The sequence below is a fragment of the Haliaeetus albicilla genome, chromosome 5, assembly GCF_947461875.1.
Source record: "Haliaeetus albicilla chromosome 5, bHalAlb1.1, whole genome shotgun sequence".
NCBI classification, from domain to species: domain Eukaryota; kingdom Metazoa; phylum Chordata; class Aves; order Accipitriformes; family Accipitridae; genus Haliaeetus; species Haliaeetus albicilla.
This window is the reverse complement of record NC_091487.1, coordinates 50,558,939-50,576,128: the sequence shown is the minus strand read 5'-3', so window position 1 is coordinate 50,576,128 and position 17,190 is coordinate 50,558,939. Positions and strand designations below refer to the sequence as shown.

The 17,190-nt window shown below is 52.2% G+C and overlaps 1 pseudogene; it reads left to right on the top strand.

Moving 5' to 3' along the window:
- The first annotated feature begins 5,142 nt into the window (after nt 1-5,142).
- On the top strand, nt 5,143-16,175 carry LOC138685550 (electroneutral sodium bicarbonate exchanger 1-like; annotated as a pseudogene).
- Nucleotides 16,176-17,190: the final 1,015 nt, after the last annotated feature.

The window sequence follows — 17,190 nt, the reverse complement described above, 5'->3', positions numbered from 1 at the left end:
TCTGGCAAACAATTACGAGCTGCAAGTGGCCATGGCGGGTTTTCAACGGCAGATCTCGTATCATCTACCGTCACACCTGCTACTGAAATTTGCTCAAGAAATACCATTTGGTCAGAAATATTTAAGCCAGCCAGAACCTGTGAAAGGCCCCACTGTCTTTACAGATGGTTCTGGAAAAAACAGGTAAAGCAGCAGTAGTCTGGTGTGAAAACAACAGCTGGAACAGCAAAGTAGTGTATCAAAATGGTTCTCCACAAGTAGTAGAGCTGCGTGCACATGGCACGTTGAAGCGGCTGCTTCAAAAAAACAAAAACAAAAAGGGGGAATGATTGGGGAGCCACCACAGGCATGTTTAGATAAAGCAGTTTATGTTCTTAACTCTCTCCGTTATGGGGATAATTCTTCCCTACCTCCTCTTTCTCAACACTTCTCTCTTTTCAACACAGAATTTACAAAAGGGTATCAAAGTGCATGTTAAAGATTTAGTTAACTGGTCAGTGGAATGGACTATGTGAGCTATTAACCTGGGGGCGAGGTTATGCTTGTGTTTCCACAGATGCAGGCCCACAATGGACTCCCGCTCGATTTGTGCGACCGTCATCATCTGGAACATCCCAGAGGGTGCGGCAATATAAATACCACCTCAACCAAAAACTAAGTGTAGGTCACCTTGGCCTATATAACAGGTCAAGATTCTCTGTGCACTGCAACCGCATCACAAAGCCCACGAACCAATAGACAGGATGGCTACGACTCGTGCAGCGCGCCTGGCCAGCGAGCACATGTGTCATAGGTTGCAACTGAGGCGGATTTTGGCACCCGCTGGCCACGTGTGCTGAAATCCGTTCCTCTGCAAATGTATAAAGACCGGGATTTTCCGAAGAGCATCGGGCTGGTGTACGGCAAGGCCATCGTTGCCTCCGTGGGGACGCCCACGCAAAGCTGGCACCTACCGATTGCTGGGCTGAGTTCGCGGAGCAAGACAGCACAAGAATATACAGATGGTTCATCTACCTCACAGTCCTCGGATGGACGTACTCATGGATACCGCCGCAAACCAAAGAACAAGCAATCCCTTTTTCATAGGTTTAATAGGGGGTCCCATGACATCAACAAAGTTTAAGAACTTATTGATGGAGACCCCTGTGTGGCAGGTCATGGACTCAATGGATGGGAATGCCTGGTTTCCACAGATCGGGCATTCACCCTCATTGCCACCCCAGGAATCACAAACTCTGGGGTCCCTGAATACAGACTGGTGTCGTATTATCTGATTTACTGCTACACTTTGATAGTGTCAGGCATGCTACGCTACAAAATAGAGCTGTAATTGATTTCTTGCTTTTAGCACAAGGACATGGTTGTGATGAGTTTGAAGGGATGTGTTGTATGAATTTATCCGATCACTCAGAATCCATTTTCAGTAGTATTCAACAATTAAAGAAGGGAGTCAAGAAGCTGACAGAAAGTGATGAATTAGATTGGCTGACGAAGATGTTCGAGGGTTGGGGATTGTCTGGATGGTTGATATCTCTGCTCAAGACTGTGGGGGTAGTGATCTTGGTTGTGATAACTATGTTGCTGATGTTGCCCTGTCTTTTCAGCCTTCTGCAAAGGGCCCTGCAGAGGGCAGCCGGGACAATATTTTTAGCACAAATACAAAAAGGGGGAATTGTCGGGGGATGCAACGAGTCTACGGAATTCCTGACAGTTCGAGAACAGCGCGACCTTGAGCAGCTTGTAGTAGATCCTTGAAGAGTCTGGAAAGATCCGAGAAGACCAGTACAAAAACAAGATAGTGATAAGAAGAACCGTCCTAACGACCTCACCAATCATGAATTGTTAGTTACTAGCCAAACCAATCATATACTAACACATACTCTGAAGAAGGGTATAAAAAGCTGTGTTAGAACAATACAGTAGCCATTTTGCATGATCTATTACCTGTCGTGTCCGTCTCTACTGCGACAGGGAGCTGCAGGCTAAAGCGTAAAGGACACAACATTCTTAGGAAAACTCTCCTTTTTCTTTCCTTTTCCTTGCTCCTTTGCTTCCAGACCTCCGTGGTCGCAGTTTGTGCTGCCTCACCTCCAGCACAGCGTGCAGAATGAAACGACTGTCACAGAATTCGTCCTCCTGGGGTTCTGCAGCACCCCAGCCCTGCAGCGCTGCCTCTTTGGCCTTTTCTCTGCCCTCTGCTCTGCCACTCTGATGGGAAATGCACTTGTCTTTCTGCTTATCTGCCTGGACTGCTGCCTCCACAGCCCCGTGTACTTCTTCCTCTGCCACCTCTCCATCACGGACATCTGCTACGCCTCCAGCAATGTCCCCCGTATGCTAAGGAGCCTCCTTGGACAAGGCAGAGCCCTCTCCTGTGCTGGGTGTGGGGCACAGATCCATCTTTATTTAATCTTTGCACTTACAGCGTGCGTGCTGCTGGCCGTGATGTCTCATGTTCGCTACGTGGCAATCTGCCGTCCCCTGCGCTATGCCCTCATCGTGATCTGGAGGCTGCGCCTCACCCTTGCCACGGTTTTGTGGGCTTTGGCGTTCGTATTGGGCACGCTGCAAGCCTCTCTGGCTTTACACCTGCCTTTCTGTGGCCCCTGCGAGGTTGTCCACTTCTCCTGTGAAATTGTTGCTGTCTTAAAGCTGGCCTGCACTGCCGCTCCTGCCAATAAAGTCCTGATCTTTGCTGTCTGTGTGTGCTTCTTCCTCTTGCCTTTAGCCTTAATCCTGATTTCCTCCCTGGACACCCCGGCCACCGATCTGCGCATCCGCTCTGCGCCAGGATGGCACGAAACCTTGTCCACGTGTGGCTCCCACCCGACCGCGGCGGGTGTCTTTTATGGAAACGCCATCTTCATGTACGCGGGGCCCGGGAGCGGTAACTCCTCTGGGAGGGAGAAAGTTCTTTCCCTTTTCTGCAGTCTCGTCAGCCCCAGTTTGAACCCCGTCATTTACAGTCGGAGGAACCAGCAGGTGAAGGAAGCCTTGCTGAAGCTTCAGAGAAGGAAGAGGGTCTTTCATTCCGTCTAGCTGGCGCTCTCGGCTTTCACCTGTCTCCTGTCTTTCTGCTCTTTCTTCTTGAGCTCTTGGGGTATTTCTCATGGAATGTTAAGTGGTTAAAACGTAACACAAGACATGGTTATTCAAATGCATTTGTCTCTTGTTTCTCTGTGCAGTCTGATGAATATCATGACACAAAATGACTCATTGTTATTCCTTGTATTGCAGATAACTAATTCTCGTTCCTCAGATGCAGCCGTCCTAGACGAGTAGTATGTTTCACCGGAACTGTCGACGCAGGTGGAAAAAACAGTCTTCTCGGTTCTAGCTAGCAGTCGGGATAAACTACTGTGTAGCAGGGTTTTTTTCTGAATCTACCCATCGATCCAGTAAGATGTTCTTTTTCCCTACCGTATTTGTACCTCCCGTTATCCTCAGGATGCTAGAGCTTCAGCTCTACTGTTAGAAAGAAAAAGAGAGAAACCATGCTGCTGCTAATGGGCTTTGCTTCTCAGGAGGGCGAACGAGCCTGTGGAGGGTTTTCCTTCTGCGCACTTTTGAGCCTGACACCTCTCATGCAGGAAGTTTCTCTGTTCTGGAGAGTTTTTGCTGAAAGCAGAGCTGGCTTCTCCCCAGGCACTAAGTTTTCCAAGCGGGAAGGGTCTAGGGGTGCGTGGCTTTAAGTAGCTGCCTGGATCCGCATCATAGCTTGTGATTTCATAATGGTCCCTATTGTGTCTCTGGAGTTGGTGCACACTGGGTGCCACTTAGCTCCTCCCGTGAGGGCTACTCCATCAGTCCCTGGGGAATCGGGCCCCCTGACTGACCTGGAGGTTCAGTTGTCCCCAAAACCCAGTGACTGATGTGAGGATGAACCCAACTGGGGGTCACAAAATGACACTTCTGGAAGAGTTACAGGTAGCACGGCCGGGGCTCAAAAGTGCAGTTTTGTGGGTTGGGGTTATTTTTTCCAGTTTGGAAATCGCTTTTTTAGACAGGAACCTGAAGAACAAAGCAGGAGGTGGGTTTTTTTGGTCTGAAACAGTCATCCCTCTCCTGCTGTATGAAATACGTCCAGACTCGCATGGTATGCAGTACAGGTGATGTTATGGGCTGTTTTATTTGCGTATGGGAAGAAAAACCTCCTACAAGTCCGTGGTTTTAGGGCTGTGCCTGAAGGAGGAGGAGGCACGCAGAGGCGTGATGGCTCGTGGACTCGCGTGGACGCAGGGCTGGATGATGGCTGGGAGGACGTAAGGGAGCTCTCCACCCCCAGCCCCAACTTTTCCCTTCTTGTCGTTGCTAAACAGAGACATGACGAGGAGGCAGTGATCGACCGGGGAAGAAGGAGCAACGCTGTCAGTATTTGCTATGAGAAGGAGGAGTTGGAAGGTGAGTCTCTGCTGAGATCCTGGTAGAGGAGCCACCAGCCCAGCGCGTTTTCCCATTGCACAAAGTCTCTCCAGTGTGCCTTGTTGGGTGTCGCATCACGTGCAGCAAAACGTGCCGCGCTTCTCAATAAAGCAGCACAGTTATTGTCAGGTTTTTTACTATTACGGCTTTTTAAACGGAGGGAAAAAGGCCCCCGGGAGGCCACGGTGTGAGTTGTAGCCACGGGGCTCGATAATTGACGGCTTTTTTTCTCGCAGAGGCTGCTCCTGGCTTGGAGAGGTCAGGAGAATCATTTCAGGGCTGCAGACGCGGGGCTGTGATTTTCTTTTTTTGTTCTGGAGTTCATTACGATGGGACTGATTTGACCGTCTCTTGTCGCCTCGTGCCATACAGAGATTTTGACAATAATTAGCTTGTGTTGCTGCTTAATGAGCAAGTCTGAGTGTTGTCCAGCCGAAGCTGGAATTTGAGAAGAGGTCCGATACTTTCAGGGCACTTTTAGATGAGGCGGAGCCAACGCTTGTTGTTGCTGTGTTGTTGCAAAGCTCGAGTAAAATAGGCTTGCAAAAAAGGAGGTCCGGTGAAAATAAGATTAAGGGAAGGTGGTGTTGCTCCTGGGATTTAACCGTGGCTTAGCAAGGCACCGGCCACCTCAACCATTGCTGCAATGCCGAGAGTGCTGCAAAACACGCCGCTTTTTCGCTTTTCGCAGGCCACCGGACCCTGTACGTGGGCGCGTGGATGCCACTGGTTAGGCAGAGCCACCGGCATCACTGACGCCACAGCCAGAAGCATCGGGAAGGGGAACGGGAGAAGGACTCTGCCCCGACGGAGCAGGGCTACCACTGTAAGTCCCACCGCGGCATTCGCTAAACTCCTGGGGGCAACGTGGGCGCTGGGGCCTTCTGCGAGCAGGTCCCCGTGGCTAGTTTGAGTGAGTTGCTGTTCTTCCGAGGGAAAGTGGCCTTATTGAGCAACACCCTCTTTTTCCCAAGTTTTCTTTTTTTTGTTGGTTGGTTGGGGTTTTTTTTTTAATGCAGTTAAATGCCTAATGGGTGTAGGCTCGTCTTCCTTAGAGGGATCCTGGCTTTAAAAATGGCAATGTGGGGAAGGAAAGCAGCCCATCCTTATGCAGAGGTGGACTAGATGCTTCTCCTTCTCCATGGCTCTGTGCAAGCCCAGACAGACGCAGAGGAGAGGGGCCAGCCCAGTGTTTATGGCTGCACTGGTGCTGATGGCCACTTTGCACGTGAGCGTGATGAGCTGTGTTGAGGCGCGGTAACGGGATGGGTCTTTGCCTTCTGCCCCCAGGCTCCCCGTCCCAGCGGGTGCAGTTCATTCTCAGGACCAAGGAGGACGAGCAGCATGTCCCTCACCACTTGTTCTCCGAGCTGGATGAGATCTGTGTAAAAGAGGGCCGAGATGCCGAGTGGAAGGAAACGGCAAGGTAAATCCCTGCTGCTTGGCTGCGGTGGGAGAGGAGTCCCCGCACCGGCAGCGCCCGTGGGCTCTGCTTTCTCCCCTCCAGGACGCGAAGCTTTTGCAGCTGCAGGTGGCGGCACGAGGAGCCTTCTCCTCTTGCCACCCCGTGGCTCTGTCAAAGGGGTTGCAGAGCTGGGGCTGTTTTCTTGCAATGGGGCTGATCGCACCCGATGTCCACAGGTGGCTGAAGTTTGAGGAGGACGTGGAAGATGGCGGCGAGCGCTGGAGCAAGCCCTACGTTGGCACGCTGTCCTTGCACAGCCTCTCCGAGCTGAGGAGCTGCATCAGCAACGGGTCGGTGCTGCTGGACATTTGTGCCAACAGCATCGAAGAGATTGCAGGTACCGTGGGCACTGCATCCCTCCGGGAACGGCCGAGCTCAGCTCTTCACTCCCACATCAGACCCTGCCCTAATGGCACGTCCTTTTCCAGAAGTCCCACTGTGTTTTTCTCATGAGCTGTTTTTGGATGTAGACTGGGCGTGCAACAGTCGCACCGTTTTTTTCTTCCCATACGGGGTCCTTTTGAAAGCAGTTTGTGGGGTTGGAGAAGCCACTAGAGAATGTTCTGCAGCCAAAAAGGAGCGTGTGTCAGGGCTTAGCAGGCTGCTCTTAGAAATACGGAGTCCGCGTAAGAGCTGAACCTCCTTAAGGGAACGATTTCTTACAAGCTGTTTCCTCGCATTCTTTTTCTTACTTTTGCCTTAACATCCAGCATTGAAGAGTTTTAAGGCAGAGGTTATCTGGCGATGACCAAGCAGTGTATTCCTGTGGGGAAGATACTTGAAGTTAATTGCAAAAGCCGCTTTGGAGAAGTTATCTTTGGCTGGCGGCAGGTCTCCATTCAGCCCTTTCAAGGGCTGGAGAAGTCGGAGCCGTTCTTAGCACGTTTCTCCCTGGGCTCGGCAAATTGCACTCGATCAGCACGGGAAACTCTGGGAACGTCTGTGCTCTAGATTGCTTATAATTTGGGTAAACGTGTAGAGTCAGAAAGGCCAGGTCGGGCAAGAAAATTGCGTTATTTAGAATGGGCAATATTTATCTTAGCGGAATGATGAATAAGCACTTGGATGATGTTTCTTAGCAAAAGAAAATTCTCGTTTTCGCTGCAAAGGCTGAACATTGTTAAAAGGCCTTGCTGTGCAAGGCTGAGCCGGCATTAGGGTGCAGCCTGTGTGGCACAGCCTTCCCTGGGGGCTTTGGGGGTCGGGACTTGTTGGGGTTTCTGCTCTGACGGCTTCGTTTCCCTTTGCCATCCTCAGATATGATCCTGGCCCAGCAAGAACAGTCCACGGAGTTTGACGAGCACATGCGGGCGCAGGTTCGAGAAGTCCTTTTGAGGAAGCACCACCATCAGAACGAGAAGACAACCAACCTTCTCCCCGCTGTCTGCTCGTTTGCTGACGTGAGCAAGAGGCAGTCAGACCTGCACCTCCTCTACAAGCCAGGTGAGGGTTTCTGCAGGGCTGTGGCCCCATTAGACTTGTCCGGGCAAAGGAGAAGCGTCCCAGTTGCTCCTTGCCCATCTTTCTGAGTGTCTTTCTTCTTCCTACCAGCCCAAACAATCACCCCTTGTCCTTCTCCCACCGCTGCGGAAGCTAAAGATGGGGTGAACCCTGAGAGCAGAGCAATGGATTTAAGCAAGGTGAGACACTCGCAGCTTTCTTACGCCTTTAGGGCCGGCTTTGCTCTTGCAAACTTGGCTGCAGAGTGTGCTGCAGAGCGCTGTGGGCTTTGCTGTTGGGGTAATTGCCTGAAAATCGCTTGTCGTGCCCAGGCGGAGCTGCACTTCATGAAGAAAATTCCCACCGGGGCTGAAGCATCCAACGTGCTGGTAGGAGAGCTGGATTTCCTTCACCAGCCCATCGTGGCATTTGTCCGCCTGAGCCCGGCTGTCCTCCTCTCAGGCATGACAGAAGTTCCCATCCCAACAAGGTGCGAATGAGAAGCGCAAATTTTTTTCCGTAAAAAAGACACCCAACCAAAGATCAAGTTGCAGGCATCAGTTTGGTGTCCCAAGGGAACAAGGCGAGTGGGAGGGGGAGCAAGCACGTTTCCCCCACCCACATCTCCTCGCCTTCGTTTCTCCATTCCCTGCTGTAGCTTTTAAACCCATCGGCCAATTGTAATGAAAGTTGGCCCCCAAATTAAATTTGCCGTCGGCTTGGAAGAATTTCAAATTCATCGCGGCGTCGCTGAGCCTACGTGTCCCGTCTTGAGCCACGCTCTGGGCTGGGAGCTGCCAGGGCTTTCCTTGGGTGCTCTCGGAGCAAGGACACCTTCTTCTCTCTCTCATTTTGTTTTTCTTGCCCAGGTTCCTGTTTGTTTTGCTTGGGCCAGAAGGAAAAGCCCATCAGTACCATGAGATCGGCAGGTCCATGGCCACTATCATGACGGATGAGGTGCGACAAGATGAGATAGCTCCGGGTCATTTTTGCCTTTCTTCAGCTCTCCCTGTCTCTGAAGTAGTGAGGAAGAGGATTTGCTGTCCCAGCTGCCCGCAGCTCTCCAAACAGCCCAGCCCTCTTTCTCACCCCAAAGCAAACACGCAGATTTGCATCACGCCACATCCTGGAGGCTGAAATCCCACCCGGGGTGCATCCTGCACCTCATCCTTCTCGCCGGGGTCCCCAGCACGCTGTCCCCAGTGGTGGCATTGCCAGGGCCAGTAAAACTTCTCTTGCTCTTTAAGCAGAAGGGTATGGTGTGCCATGGGGGACAGGGGCCTCGTGGGGGAGACGATTACAAATGCCATGATGCACAGATTTTTTCCTTTTGGGGGAATATTTCCTGCCCTTTCCAGCAGGAAATTTTGGGGAAAAAGCCTTGCGTTTAGGCAAGAGTTTATTGCACTGGTTAGGACATCCGAGCTGGGTTGTCCTCTCACCAGGTCGTCTTCTATTGGCAGGTTTTCCGTGACGTTGCCTATAAAGCCAAGAACGGGGCTGACCTGGTGGCTGGCATCGACGAGTTTCTGGATCAGGTCACGGTCTTGCCGCCAGGAGAGTGGGATCCATCAGTCCGAATCGAGCCCCCGAAAAACGTCCCTTCGCAGGTGGGTGACGCGTCGGCGGGAGGCGCGAGGGGGACGGGCAGGACAGCTGGGGATGCTGTTCAGGGGCCCAAATTCACAAGGTCCTGCTCTGACACAGTCACAGAGCCAGACCAGAAGCAAAACGAGCCAGTGGTTGCAAGTCCATAGCTTTATCTTACTTCCATTTTAACAGGAAAAAAGGAAGACGCCAGGAGCTCTTGATGACGGTGCTTCTCACAGCACGCTGGAGAAACACTGTGGCCCTGAACTGCAGCGGACGGGAAGGTGGGAGCTTTAATAGTTTGGGTGTTTTTTTTCTGTTTGCCCCTCAAATCTGAGCATGCACCTTCCCTTCTAGCAGGTCTTTGGGGTTAGCTGGTTCAGTGAAGGGGCTCCACATGACCAGCTTGGTCCCCTGGGCTGGGCAGGGGGGAGATCTGGGCAGCTGGGCTCAGCCCCAGCCATCACCATTGCACGCAGGTTTCCTTGATTTGGGATGAAGGAGAGTGCTTCTTTTTAGCCACGGAAGTTGCTCTGTGCTTGTGATTGCCCTTCTGCAGCAAAGCAAAGTCAGCGTGTTCCTCCAAGAGAACAGACTCTCTTCTTTTTCCTTCCTGCAGGCTCTTTGGAGGTTTGACCCTGGACGTGAAGCGGAAAGCCCCGTGGTTCTGGAGCGACTTCCGGGATGGTCTGAGCCTGCAGTGCCTGGCGTCCTTCCTCTTCCTCTACTGTGCCTGCATGTCCCCTGTCATCACCTTCGGGGGACTGCTGGGGGAGGCGACCAATGGCCACATAGTGAGCACCTCTCTCTGTTGGGGGCCATGGGGGAGGATCAAACTCAGGCCAAAGTCCTTGCTGCAGTGAATGGGCTTTGGTTGTTGTTTCTCCCTAACGATTTATTTACTCACGGCTGCCTCTCTTCCCCGGACAGAGTGCCATGGAGTCGCTGCTGGGCGCGTCCATGGCCGGCGTAGTGTATTGCCTCTTTGCCGGCCAACCTCTCACCATCCTCGGCAGCACGGGACCCGTGCTCGTGTTCGAGAAGATCCTCTACAAATTCTGCAAGTAAGGCTGGCTGCCGCAGCTGGGTGCTGCGAGAGCCTTCAGAAGGGGGCAGTGATGGAGAAAAGATGCTTTTCTTTTCTTTTCTTTTCTTTTTCTTAGGGGTAGTTGCTAGATTTTAGTGACAGTCCTTTTGTTGCGATGGCTTTGATGGGAGATAAACCACCCTTATATTGCCATAAGGTTTATTATTAAGCCCCAGCTTGCTGGCAGCAGGTGACTGGGTGCACACCCAGCTGGTTTCAGTGTTAGGGCGTCAGGGTGATGTGGGAGAACACCACCTGGCCCAAGAGGGACCTGACCTCGAGCAGCCTCCAAGGTGTTAACACAAGATCCTTGTTCAGCAGTGGTAACTAAGTAATTGGCCTCTCCTCCTGTGGGTCTACACCCTACACCACAGCCCCGAGGCTCTCTGTGGTAGTACATGGAAACGGCATTTCCCATCCGCAGCCTTGACACGCTCCAAAATTGCTCCCCGCTTTCCCCGAAGGCAGGCATGGCTCAGGGCCTCTTGCTGGCCTTTCCAGCCTTTGTTTCATTTTGCTTTCGCAGGGAGTACGCGCTCTCCTATCTGTCTCTGCGGGCGTGCATTGGGCTGTGGACCGCCTTCTTGTGCATAGTGCTGGTGGCCACCGACGCCAGCTGTTTGGTGTGCTACGTCACCCGCTTCACGGAAGAAGCCTTTGCCTCCCTCATCTGCATCATCTTCATCTACGAGGCTCTGGAGAAGCTGAGTCACCTGCGAGACACCTACCCTGTGCACATGCACAGCAAGCTGGACTTCCTCACCAGCTACTAGTGGGTTTTTTTTCCCCCTGAGAAAGATGCTGCCCCTTGGCAGGAGCTCCGGGCTGCACCTCCATCGCCTTTCCCTTACCCCCCCTGTCTTGGCTTCTCTCCTGCCAGCTGTAAGTGTGAGGCACCGACCCATCCCAGCAACGAAACGCTGCGTTTCTGGGCGAGCAACAAGATCAACGTGTCTGGCATAGCCTGGGAAAACCTCACGGTGACCGTAAGTGCCCCGAGCCACTGCTTCCTCGCGCCGCGGCCATGGGGTCCGGGGGCATTTGCATGGTGCAAAAGTCAGAGCCCTTCAGGGAATGATGGGCTTCAAACTGTGCTAGTGCTGCTCGGAAAAGTCCTTGCTTAGATCTAGCGTGTGCTTTGAACCTGCTTGGTCCTGGGGAGGAGAGTCCACCTTGTCCCAGTCTACCTGGTCCCCAGCATTGTGGGTAGCAAGTGTCCCCCTCAAGCCTGTTGCAGGACAGTACTTCTGACTGGGAGGAAGGTTAAGTAGTGGGTGGTTTGATTACTGTAGAAGTTGTAGGACTTAAGTTCATGCTTGAAAGGTAGTAATTGGCCTCCTTAATGGGTTCCTAGTAACTCCAGGCCTTGCTTTCTCATTCAGTGCTGTCTGTAGGTCCATGCATAAATGTCTGAGCAGCCTCTCAGGCTGTTGTTGCTGGAAGCAGAGCCCGGGCCTAGGGCGGCAGGCTCTTACGGTGGCCTTCATCCCCTCTTGGCCAGGTTCTGCGAGCCCTCCCCTGGGAAGGGACGATTTGTCTCTTCTCCTCCTTTCCTGCCATGGTTGTCTTTAGCCCTCCTTCCCTCTTGCCTCTCTCTCTATCCCCAAGAGTTTCCAGTGTTTCCTTCCCCTCTGGTGTCTTCTTTAGCCACGATTGCTCGAATGGCAGGCAGAGGATGTGCCGAGGGTGTGTGGTATGGCGTCCCCTCACGTCTCATTTCTCCGCTCTGTAGTTCGATGTGTCACTTGTTCAGCTGCTGCTGCTCATTAAATATAAATCTCCATTGGCAGGAGCAGTTACAGGGTCGTGGATCTTGGACCGAGGTCCTCAAAACCCCCTAGCTATGCGAGGTTTCCCTGCCGCACGTGCACTGCCTTTGTGTCCTGACGCTCTGTCTCTCCAGGAATGTCGGTATTTGCGTGGGGAGTTTCAAGGACCTGCCTGTGGACGCGACGGCCCCTACACGCCTGACGTGTTCCTCTGGTGCTGCATCCTCTTCTTCGCCACCTTTGCCCTGTCAGGCTTCTTGAAGAAGTTTAAAACCAGCCGCTACTTTCCAACCAGAGTAAGTAGAAGATGGTGGCCAGCATCCATCTCCACACTCGTTTCCCAAAATGGCTTTCCTGGAGCACTAAGCAGTATTTGCCCCGCCTTGGTCAAGCTGGGAAACGTTGGCCTTGCAGGCCAAGCTCTCCAAGAGCTTGGACGTCCCGCACTCATTTCCATGAGTGCAAAATCATCGTAGCATTTCCCACCTGCCTCGTGACCTGCCCCAGATTGAAGATTTTTTTTTTTTTTTTTTTTATTTTTATTTTTCCTCCTCAGGTAGTAGGAAGTCAGGTTTCCCAAAGTTTTGGGGGTTGGGGTTTTGGTTTTTTTTTCCTTACCTTCTGCGCATTATGTGCTCGAGCGGAAAGTAGATTCGAATGAGGAGCTTCCTTTTGAGGACTAAAGGATGCCTCAGTGCCTTGTTGCCATTGTAGCTGTGAGTGTAGCTGTAGTGGCAGACATCTGTTTTCTTATTTTTAATATTATTATTATTATTTTTAGGTTTTGACTTAAACCAACCCTTGTCCACCTAATTAAGCTTTTTTTATTGTCTGACACCAGATGTCACAGGGACAAACACAGCAACAGTATCTAAGCAAGGGATCAGGCTGCATGTGCTCAGAGGGGTGGTGGGATTTGGTTAACCAGCCTAACGTTGTGGATGTCTGCAACTCTGGCATCTCACGTTACGGCCCTGTTTGCCATGCCCCTTTCACCTCTGGTTTCTTGCCCCAGGTACGGTCCACAGTGAGCGACTTTGCTGTCTTCCTCACCATCGTCGTCATGGTGCTCCTTGACTTTGTGGCTGGGATCCCATCGCCGAAGCTCCAGGTCCCCCATGCGTTCAAGGTACTGGGGTGTTTTGGCACGTGGGGGTGCCACAAGGTGATGCTGGGGCAGGGCAGGGCTGAGTCTGGAGGAGATGCTGGGGGTGTGAGCATCTCCTCTTCCACCTCCAAGTGCCTTGCTTCCTCCTGGAACCGAGAAGATGGCCCCAAAACTAGATACCTACAGGAGAAGTATCTAGAGGTGCTTGCAAAGAGGACACCGGCACTGCTGAAGCCCACGGGAGAGGGGGACGTGAAGCCAGGGCTGGGAGGTGCTCTGACACAGGGAGGGAGGGGAAAATGAAAGCCAGTGGAGTGCCTGGGCTGGGAGACGATGCTGACGTGTGGGCTTTGTTGCAGCCTACCAGAGACGACCGCGGGTGGTTCATCAACCCCATAGGACCCAACCCTTGGTGGACGGTGTTGGCTGCGCTCATCCCAGCTCTGCTCTGCACCATCTTGATATTCATGGACCAGCAGATCAGTGCCGTTATTGTGAACAGGAAGGAGCACAAGCTGAAGGTAAGGGCCTGCGAGAGATGACCCCAGCCCCAGCCCCTTCTGGGCTGCAGGTCTGGGGAGAAGCTCTTATTCCCGATGCTTTCTGAAGGCATTGGTTTGGGACAAGGCCAGGCTGCGTGGCAGGATGCTCTCCTGGATTAACGATGATGCAGGGAGCAAGTGACAGGGCAGTTCAGATGAGCAACCTTTTGGAGGAGCAAATTAATCTTGGAGCAATATAGAAGCGCCTTTTTGTTTTAAAATGGCAGCAGCAGCAGGTGCGGGGAATGAATTGTTTTGATGCGCTGCCAGGGATAACTCAGAGTCACGCCTTCCTTGCAAGTGGTAGAATTTTCTTTGTGAGTGAAAAAAATGGTTTGGTGGTTTTGGGTTGTGGGGTGGCTTTTTTTTTTTTTTTTTGGAGAAGTATGTATCGCACAAGCTCCCCATATCCCTTGCATCTGAACTCCTGCCTGATTTTCATGCCAGGTGCGTGTGCAAAGCTTGCATACACCCTTACTTGTTTCCATTTCTTGTTTTAAATTCTGAAGAAGTTGACTTGTGCTCGAGCCGGGTTTGAGTCTGCCTTGCGACGTTCTCCTTGCTCTTGTGCTATGGGATGCTCTGTTTCTTGTTTTCCTGCCTGCAGAAAGGATGCGGGTACCACCTGGACCTTTTTGTGGTGGCCGTGATGCTCGGGGTGTGCTCTGTGATGGGGCTGCCCTGGTTTGTGGCTGCGACCGTCCTGTCCATCACCCACGTGAATAGCCTCAAAGTAGAGTCTGACTGCTCAGCTCCAGGAGAACAACCCAAGTTTCTGGGGATACGAGAGCAGAGAGTCACTGGCTTGCTGATCTTTGTGCTCATGGGCTGCTCCGTCTTCTTCACTTCCGTGTTAAAGGTGAGAGGAAAATGCAAACCACCCAACAACCGCGAGCTTGTTGGAGGTTACAGAAAACCAGTCCCCTCTCTGCAGGCCTGAGGAGTTAGTTGTGGAGCGGAGGAGGAGGAGGTGATCCCAACCCTTGGGGCTCGACCCACGGTGGGAACCAGCCTCGGTTAGGCTTTGCAGCCCTTCAGGCCCCCGTTTGGTGTGCTCGAGGCGAGCGAGCAACGCAACTGCTTGAATTTTCGGGTGTCTTTCAGGCCCGCCCATGTTTATGGGTTACAGTTGAGCATATTCAGACCAGCACATCTGCTCTCTTTCAAACAGGCAGCCCTTTACTGGCTGCAATTTGCTGCCCAAATGCCCCGGAGCAGCCATTCCCAGGAGCTAAACACACTGAGGTCATCCCCGTGGGCTTCCTTGCACGTTCCTCCCACAAAGTAATCTCGTCTCTAGGCTAAAAGGAGGCATGTGGCCTTTGCCTGTTGCCCCAAGAATAGGCAGAAGTGTTTTTCTGCTGCCACGGACTGCGGCATAGGGCAGCACGGGTGAAATTGCCTATTTTCCTCCAAGCTTTCTGGAAAATAGGATTATTCTGAGGAGAGGTAACTCCAAAGTTCAGCCTAAAGCAGAGCCTTAGCTCACTCGTGCGCACAAAATCTTTAATGGTTAAAATCTGACCCATCTCTAAGCCTGAATGGAAGCTGGAAAGCTTCAAGCAATTTTAGGCAGTGCCTGTGGAAGAGGGTGGTAATACTGAAAATGCAATATAGAAAAAGAAACGATTGCATTCTTTTTTTTTTTTCTTTCTCCCCCCCAGTTTATACCAATGCCTGTGCTTTATGGCGTCTTTCTCTACATGGGTGTGTCGTCGCTCAGAGGAATTCAGGTACGGACTCTTTTACAGCGTGCAGCGTGTCGGCTCCCTGGTATTTTGTCTCCGTAGCAGCAGGGAAAAAAAGCAGTGGCATGGGAAAAACTTCTCGCAGAGCAAGCAATGAAAGTCTTTTGTGTAAGCAAAAGATTGGTGGAGGCACAGGAGGTATATAGGGCTGGGAGGACCAGGCAAGTTCAGCGCTCTCTGTTTCAGGGTTTAGGGCAGGTCAGTGTTTGGTTACGTGAAAGCGGGGGAATTCAGTGCAAAGGGAAGGCAGTTTCTACCACTGGTGGAAATCCTCGCTTGGGGGATTCAGTGGGCCGAGAAATGCTACTAATGGAATGGCATGGAATAGTTGCCGTTTGGTGGGCAGCTCTCGGGGGCAAGCCGGTTGATAGATGGAGCAAAGGGAAAATGGGTGCTGCTCCCAGGAGGAACGCGGTGGGATCCAGGATTTCTGACGGCAAGCGAGATGCTGCAAACTGCCTCCCCGTCTCGAGAGGGCCAGAACCTTGCTGCAGTCCCAAGGTGGCAACCTCTCCCTTTTGTTTTGCAGTTCTTTGATCGCTTGAAGCTGTTTTGGATGCCGGCGAAACACCAGCCGGATTTCATCTACCTGCGGCACGTGCCCTTGCGAAAGGTGCATTTGTTCACGGTGATCCAGCTGACCTGCCTCGTCCTGCTCTGGACCATCAAGGTGTCCCGTGCCGCCATCATCTTTCCCATGATGGTAAGAGCTGCCGCCGCTCGGCAGCGGGGTGTTTGCAGCGTTGGAGTGAGAGGTGGCATCGTCTCTGAGCTCACCGCATCTTCCCTCTTACTCGCGAAGGTTTTGGCTCTCGTCTTTGTCCGGAAAGCGATGGATTTCTGCTTCTCAAAGCGAGAGCTCAGCTTTCTGGATGACCTTATGCCAGAAAGGAAGAAGAAGTTGGACGATGCCAGAAATGAAGCTGGAGAAGAAGAAGAGGTAAGGCTTGCTGGGTCCTCGGGGCTGGACATCTCCGTCGGGCTGTGAGATTGCCTGTTTCTCTTTCAGCTTGTCTGGAAACGTTGGGGGAAGATCAGCACTCAGTCGAAATAGATCCCAATAGGCTGGGTCCCACGTTGTAACCTTTGTTTCCTCAAGTAGCAGTGAGCTGAACACTTGAATACAGGTGTAATTTTTAAAACGAGTCGTTTTTCACAAAGGTCATTATCATTATGATGATTATTATTAGATGCTGCTGCTGCTGCTGGCAAGATTTGCTCATAATCGTGTTTTGAACACACAATCCCCCTGCCCCGAAATCTTTGGAGTGAACGGTTTCTCCCCTGCTGCACTAATACCTATAGCTGCCAAGGGGCAGAAGGGGAGGGCAGACTGCTAAGTTTGTGCTGGGCATTCAGCTTATCTCCACTTTGACCAAAGACAGAGAACGTGATTTGTCCCTTTTTTACATCAGGAGTCCAGGAGGGCGGTGGAAGCTGCTGCTGCTGCAAGTTCAGTTCAGCTGAACGTGGGGAAGACGAGCGACGTGGATATCCCAAAGCAAGGCAGTGACAGGTAAAGCCCCAGCAAGCGCCAGGACCCCCGGCAAGATTAGCTTGAAGGTGTTTGGCAGAGTTTTCTCCACTTGCCTCTTGGTGGGGCATTCCACAGAAACCAGCAGGCAGCTTGGTGGGAAAATCAAATTCGGGGGCAGGGCTGCAGGAGGTGATCGCAGGGCAAGCCACCCCAAGCAGAGCGGCTGCAGCACTCGCGTTTGACCCCCAAACCTTGCATCATCAGTGCCTTTACGGTAGCTGGAGATCCTCATACTTACACATGCGGAGTTGCAGGCGTGATCTGTACCAGCAGTGGCTTAGGAACCCGGACCGGGGCTAGACCCCAGCAAGAGCCTTTGCACAGAGCTGTTGCTCTGCAGCTCCCCGGCTTGCCTCCCAAAACTCCTCATCCAGCAAAACCTCCCACGCTTATGCGGAGCTTTGATTCTCGGGGCTCCGCTGTTCCTCTTGCTGATGCTAATGCCCTTGGTGGCATCAGTTCCCATAATCACGGATTGCTAT